The sequence below is a fragment of the Cricetulus griseus genome (assembly GCF_003668045.3).
Source record: "Cricetulus griseus strain 17A/GY chromosome 1 unlocalized genomic scaffold, alternate assembly CriGri-PICRH-1.0 chr1_1, whole genome shotgun sequence".
Classification (NCBI taxonomy): domain Eukaryota; kingdom Metazoa; phylum Chordata; class Mammalia; order Rodentia; family Cricetidae; genus Cricetulus; species Cricetulus griseus.
In genome coordinates, this window is record NW_023276807.1 from 216,678,708 (window position 1) to 216,684,707 (window position 6,000).

The window sequence follows — 6,000 nt, forward strand, 5'->3', positions numbered from 1 at the left end:
ATAGTTATACTTCAAATAAAAAAACAGTGCTTCTAGTATCATATATATTGTATGTGCTACAATGTTGTATGTGAAGCAGAAAAATGGACACTGACATTGATGGTGGTGGTGCTGTCTGTAATCTTAGCACTCAGGTGGTATAGGCAGGAAGATCAATTCACATTCAGCCTTGTCTATATCATGAGTTTGAGGCCAGTTTTGGCTATGTGAGATCCTGTCTTAAAAAAGAAGAAGAAAAGTAGACACTATCAATAGACAAACAGGCTACCTCTTTGTCGTCTAAGACATTTTCTGACTCTGTGGTCTTTCAAGGGAACTTAGATACAAAGATTGTATAATTTTGCTATTTTATTCATGTAATGCATGACTTTGAATAAATTGCTCCCTATTCAATGTTCAGCTTAAAAACAAGATAGTTTACTAAAGGAAAGCATATAGAGTTATAAAAGCATTTATATGTTGGTAACAATATTTTCAGAAATAAAATAATATAAAAACTGTACACAAGTCATTTGAGTCTTGGCATTTTCATGTAAGTCTTTTTGGCAATCATGTTACACAGTTAATATGGATAATGAATAAGTAGCCTTAGGAAAATCCCTAGTTTCTTCTATACAAAGAAAAAAGGAGAAATTACTCTGCATCTCCTCAGTACTTAAACTATCCCTAGTTGCCTTGTGACAGAATTAATGCAATACAAAACAGCCAGAGGGTTGCTGAGGCATCAGAATAAGACTGTAAAATGTAATTCATGTTTTCTACAATAGATTTTCAAGGGGCTGGAGAAATGGCTCAGTGGTTAAGAGCATTGACTGCTCTTCCAGGGGACCTGGGTTCAATTCCCAGCACCCACATGGCGGCTCACAACTGTCTGTAAATCCAAGTTCTGACACCCTCACAAAGACATACATGCAGGAATAAGACCAATGCACATAAAATAAGAATAAATAAATTATAAAAAAATAGATTTTCAAATAGTTAAAGTGACAGTAAGTCATTGTTTGGCCTCCCTGTCCACCCATTGTCTTCCAGCAACAATCAAGTCAGGAAGTGAATACTGAAGCCAGTTCTAGTGATGGCATGGTAACAACAGTTCATTGGTCATATCCTCTCCCTCCGCCATCAAAGTGCCAGTACTTATCGTGCTTCACAGGTTTCCCCATAGTGTGACAGGCTGTCAGAGTGCTATCGTCATTCTATGTCATTTCTAGTGCATATAGAAGCACACATTAACATGAAACTATGGAGAAGAGAAAACCACAATTGTAGAATTTTTTGTTTTACTGACATTTATGTAACAGACTTTCTGTTTATAATTTTAGACGTTTGGCCAGGCAATACTATTGCCTGGATAGTTTGAGGATTTTTTTTTTTTTTTTTGTAGCCACTTCCCAGTTGAGAATTTGTTTATTGGTAGTGGTGGTGGTAAACACCAAAGCAAGTAACAGTTCCCAGCTAGACATCAACAGCCATGTTCTTTCTTTTTGGCCATATAGAGACACATCATATGCTATTTTCCCTGTTAGGGATAGTCATTATCTGACTAAATTATAGTCAGTGGAATGAAAATTGAATGATGTCTATTATTTTGAGACACACACCCCTAAAAGACTTTCCTTCTGGGCTTAGTTGGTTCAGTGGTTGCCTAGCATGCTCAGAGCCTTGGGCTTGATCCCTAACACTGCATACATTGGCTGTAGTACATGTTGTTAGTCTAAGTACTCAGGGAGTTCCAGGTCATCCTCAGCTATATATCAAACCTAGGCTGGCCTGGGCTACATGAGACCCTGTCTTAAAAAGCAACAACAACAAAACAACCTCCAAAACTCTCCCTCTCTTTCCAACATACTACAACAGAAGACCTCAAGGAAGTCTTGGAGAATCCATTTCTAAAAGCTTAAGTGAAGAAGGGCCTCCACAACTCCTTACTGAGCTATTGATTCCCTTCAGGAAGAAACAAATTTGAAGCATTGTTTATTTTTGAGTTGATCTATTACAGTAATTAGTCTGCCCTAATTTAATATATAAAAATACACAATGTCCTTATGGTGGGGAAGGTCCTTCTGTGTAATGATTGTCTTACTGGTTGATAAATAAAGTACTGTTGGCCAACAGGAAAACAAGATAGGTGGGACTAGGAGTCAAGGAGGATTCTGGGAAAGGTAGGAGAAAGGGCGGAGTCACCATGTGAATCTGGGAAGCCACGACGCTTCTGCTGGCCTCCGACAAGTCTTATATAAAATATATAGATTTATGATAATTAAGACTGAGCTAGCATATGAGAAATCCTAGTCATTGGCCAAGCAGCATTTGTACCTAATATAAGTCTCTGTATGTTACTTGGGACCTTAACGTGGAGGCGGGCAGAACTTGGGCTGCCTGGCGGAAAGCGCCCACGTGTCAGTAGGGCTCTGGCACTTGGCAGAAAGACTTATTGTTACATCCTTATAGTGCACAATTTTGGTGGGTACTGTTTATATTATAACATGTGTTGCCACAGTTTAGAGGCTGTGGTTATGTGTGAACATTCCTTCCGGGAGTGGTGTGGTGCAGCTTGGCCAAACTGACTCCCATTGCTCATGGGTTTTATTGTAGATGAACACCAAGAAGTGTAAAGGCACTTTCTATGTTTGTAGTAACAACGGTAAAATGATATTCACTAAAAACCCTAAAAGGAAGGCTGGAGAGGTGGCTCAGTGGTTAAACACTTGTTCTTCTTCTAGAGGACTGGTGTTCTGTTCCCAGCACTCACACTGAGCAGCTCATAAGTGCCTGTAATTCCAGTTTCAAGGAATCTGACACTGTCTTCTGGCCTCCACAGGCACTGAAATATACTCACACATATGCTTAAATAAAATAATTTTTTAAAAGCCACTTAAAAACAAATTTAAATTTTAAAAAATATTCTAAGAGGAAAGGTAAGATGAAGTCCTAAATCAGGTCTTTTTCTTGGATTTGTTTAATATGTAACCATCACTGGTTCTGAGTCTACAAGAATGTTAAGAACCTCCTCTACTCAAATAAAATAGCTAGGTCGGTAAATTGGAGCATATTTTTCTTAATTATAAGGATATTTTTCTCAACTATTCTAACAAGTTGGATTTGTGTGGCTTCATAGTTCCCTTTCTTCAATAGCATTCTGTAGTATATGACTACAATGTCTTGACTGTGCTGGGAAGTCATTTTTAACTTGAATGTTCCTTCAGATTCCAAACTGACACTAAAGAGCTGCCAGTAGCAACCTCAAGATTTAGAAACATTGTGCTTAAGAGAAAGTATGTGCTGGCCCATGCTAAGGCATGGGTGTGGAAGTCAGAGCACAATTTTTGGGAGTTGGTGTAGGGAGACCAGCCTTCTAAGGGCTGGCTACAGGTGTGCCCGACCATGCCCATCAGGTGTGGTCAAGGTGATGTCAGGGTGACGTGGGAGAGGTTTTTAAGGGACAGACAAGGCACATGGTAGTATTCTCTTGCCTTGCTGCTTTGGCTTCCTGTTGGTTGACATTTAATCTATTAAAAGTTATCCTAACCTTACGGAGTGTTCAGGCTTGGACACCTCTTTCAAGTTGGTGCTCTCCTTTTATCTTGAGTTCCAGAGACAGAACTCAGGACATCCATTAGGATGCACGATGAAGTACTTTTACCCCATGAACCATCTGGCTGGCTTAAGAATAATTTCTTAAGTGTTAATTTTCAGTAAAAATAGAAGAAGAGATTGTTTTTTTAGATTTAGGTGTTTTGCCTCCTTGGATGTTCAGTACCATGTGTATTCCTGGGGTCCCCTGGAAATGGAAGGCCAATTAAACAGTTTTATAAGTTGCCTTAGTCATAGTGTTTTATCACAGCAATAGAAAAGTAACCATTACAAACTCTTTTCTAGATAATATTCCTCTTCACCATTGTTTGGGGACATCCCCCCACCCCCATTCTAGTCAGGAGCCACCAGGAATATAGTCCAAAGTTTTGTTTCCTATTTGTAGAGGTTCATCCTGCCCCAAGGTCATCTCATCCACATTTGCCATGTTGTGTTTTGTGAGCCTTTAGGAGTCTTAGAATTAATGTTCTGTCTCTGATCCATCTGTGGGGTTCTGGATTCTACTTCATTGGTTTGGCCAACAACTCCACTTAAATGTCTAATAAGTAACTTCTGAACTCATCATTATCATCATAATTCACTTTCCTCTTTATCTTATCAGATGTCACAATATTAAACAAGTGGCTAGGTTAAAGAAACAACAAGCCAGAGATCACCATTTACTCTTCTTTGTGCCAGTTTACTGTTGCCTCTTAGCAACAAACCCTTTTAGATTGTTTCTGTGTTGCTGTGGTTGGTGCTCCGAAAATTCTACTTCCACTTTTCCAACTGAATTCCTTTTGTGTCCCATCAATGAAGAATAAGGAGAGGTGAGTACTGCTTCATTTCCAATCCCCTAAAGCATCACCCCAGCTATCCTCTGAAGTACAGGGGCAACAAGTGGCAAGCACTCTTCCCTGCCCCCTCCCCATTTTCCCAGGAGCAAGAATAGTAACTGCTAACAGAGGTTGCTCCATTACTTTGGCAATGTTTTCCTTTTTCAGTCCCATACCTGCTTGAACAAATCCTTCTCCTCCTTCCATCTCCCTGCCCTGAGACATGGTTTCACTATGTTCCTGAACTCACTATGTAGACCAGATTGACCTCAGACTCAGAGATTCTCCTGCTACTGCCCCGCTCCTAATCCCAAATGCTTGGATTGAAGATGTGTGCTAATATTCCCTGGCAGGTTACAATCTTTCTACTCTGTGGCTGCTCTTGAAATATTTAGCAGCAGCCATCTGTGTGTTTCTCACATTTAGGACAAAACTCAAAATTTTCTATGGCCTACAACTTCTGTGATTAAGCCTATTTCTCTAGTCTCATCTCCCATCTTTTCCCAAATTTTGTAACTCATTTGACTTTTAAAAAGTTATTATTGTTGTTATGAGGCTTGGACTCAGGACTTCATACATGCTAAGCAAGCACTCTACCACTGAGCATGACACTGGCCTGGGTCTCCTCCCTTTGCCTTTAACACGATGCTTTCCCTTGGGCCTTTTCAGATGCTATTCTCAGGGTCTAAGTTGCCTGGGTCTTTGCCTAGTTCACTACCTCTCTTTATTCAGTTCTCTTCTCAAATTCAGATTTATAGCCTTCTAACAACTCTAAAGCAGTGGTGCTCAACCTTCCCCATGCTGCTACCCTTTATAGTTCCTCATGTTGTGGTGACCCCGGCCATAAAACTATTTTGTTGTTACTTCAGAACTGTAATTTTGCTATTGTTATGAATTGTAATGTAAATATCTAATATGTGACCCCTATGGAGGTCACGCCCCACATGTTGAGAACCACTGTAAGTTATCTTCTGCCTTCTTGTTTTTTTTTTTTTTTTAATCTGAGTTCTTACCACCACTCCCTGTCACACTCAACTGTTTTGTCACTGCAATATAAACATTACAGAGGCAAAGGTGTCTGGCACAGACAGCAGGCCCTCAGTAAGTTTCAGGAAACAGGTAAAGTTAAGGAACTGCAGGAATTGCAATAAATACAGAAGGAAACAGACCAAAGTAACTGCAAAGAAGACATTATCCAAGTGATACAAAAGTGATACAATAATAGTTTCACTCATCTAGTATATAATGCAATAAATGAAATAAAAAAATTGTACTTTAAGATGGAATAGAAGAGAATTTCCCAAAACTAGGGAGAGAATTAGATCTGCAGGAAATGTTCAAAGAAAATGGGCATGTAATCTTCAAATTTGAGGCATATCCTGATTAAACTACTTTTGTTTCAGTAAAATAAGGTCTCATGTAGTCCAGGCTGATTTTGACCTTGATCTCTTGATCCTCCTGCCTGTATATTTTGAGAGCTAGGATTCTAGGCATGTGCTCCAATACCTGGCTGTGGATAAGCAGATGATCATAAGAAATGAAGGAAAATCTTTTCAGACCTCTGGGCAGAACCCATAATCCAGAACCCAGA